The sequence below is a fragment of the Poecilia reticulata genome, linkage group LG2 (genome assembly GCF_000633615.1).
Source record: "Poecilia reticulata strain Guanapo linkage group LG2, Guppy_female_1.0+MT, whole genome shotgun sequence".
NCBI lineage: Eukaryota > Metazoa > Chordata > Actinopteri > Cyprinodontiformes > Poeciliidae > Poecilia > Poecilia reticulata.
The window spans coordinates 27447488-27448930 of record NC_024332.1 but is presented as its reverse complement, the minus strand read 5'-3'; the positions used below and the strand labels follow the sequence as shown (position 1 = coordinate 27448930).

General features: G+C 39.4%; 1 long non-coding RNA gene across 1 annotated transcript; it reads left to right on the top strand.

Moving 5' to 3' along the window:
• The first annotated feature begins 607 nt into the window (after positions 1 to 607).
• On the top strand, positions 608 to 1395 carry LOC108165817 (uncharacterized). The gene is made up of 3 exons (XR_001776132.1): positions 608 to 985; positions 1065 to 1136; positions 1216 to 1395. It is a non-coding gene; the product is annotated as an uncharacterized LOC108165817 (long non-coding RNA).
• Positions 1396 to 1443: the final 48 nt, after the last annotated feature.

Sequence of the window (1443 nt, the reverse complement as noted above, 5' to 3'; positions counted from 1 at the left end):
GAATTGTCATCAGTTATTTGAGGTCTGATGTGTTACTGCACAGTCCTTTTGGCTCTCTGGCAATGAATTGACTTTTACAATATTCGGATACAGGTTTAGTTTCAACACTTTTTTATATCACTGAACCCTCAAAGATAAAACAAAGTGGTTACATATTTATAAGGTTTTACTATAAATAACTATATAACTTTGAACTTTATATGCTTTACCATTGAAAAGGCTTGTGTCTTCCATAAGGTTTTGTGTTCAATTAATTSACTGATAGATTCCAACAAACTTGTTTCTCGTCTGTTCTTGTATTTCATAAGATCCGGATGTGACRTGTGAATTTTTAGACCTTTTTGTCTCCTTCATGTTGTCAGAGAAATGTTATTAAAATGATTTCTTGCTTCAGCTGGTTGGACAATAATCAGGTCTGGGCCAATTGTGGTTAATCCTGATAATTTGTGATTTTACAATGGAGGGATAATAATATTGTCACATAGTAACAAGTTGGTTTGGATAGCTTTTTATCCTCAATGAAAAAAATTATGACTTGATTTTTTTTTCTTTATCTATTCAAGTTATCTTTTTCTGGTATTAAAATTTTAATTTGACAAAATATGTAAAAGGGTAAACACTTTTTCATAGTATGATTCCTTTCCTCTACTCCACAATACAATCTCCAAACACATTTCTACAACATCATTCAGCTTCGAACTGAATATATGTCTGAAATTTTCAGCTGGAGTATGAGCGCAACAAGGAGGCTTTAGATAMAGAAAGGAAATAATCACAAAGAAAAGCTTTCAGAATGGACAGTAACYTGTTTTACTACTGTATTTCTTTGTGTTAGTTTGGGATTTCCTCGGCCCTTTTGGTGTAAAGGGGGAACAAGGAGACAARGGTCTACCAGGAGACCAAGGAAGACCTGCCGTCTTTCCGGGACCCAAAGGATCTGATGGAAGTCCGGGGAGCAGAGGCCCACCGGGACCCAGAGGATCGTGTGAGTGTTTGTGTGTGTGAAGAGAGAGATTCCAGTTTCATCTCCGCCTTTCTTTTCTTTAACTTGTGTTTGCCTGTAGGGAAAGAGTTCTTTAAAGGAGAGGAAGGGCCRAGGGGAAGACCTGGCAATGCAGGGGCTAAAGGATTTAAAGGTGCTCTTCTCACTTGMAGAGAATCTTATTCTTAGCCTGATTCTGCGAAATCCCGCCTGACTGTGTTTTGTGAAAACAGGGCATCATGGAGAATGTCAGTGCAGTAGTGAAAATTTCCCCCGCGGCTTACCTGGTCCTGCCGGTGAGCTCGGAGATCCTGGGATGACCGGAGAGTTCGGATACGAAGGGGACATGGGAGACGAGGGTCCCCGAGGCGCCGACGGGTTTCCTGTAAGGAAATAATGACTTTAGTCTTTTTTATTTAAAATCCTCGATAATGTCTGTTCCCTCACACTTGACCATATTG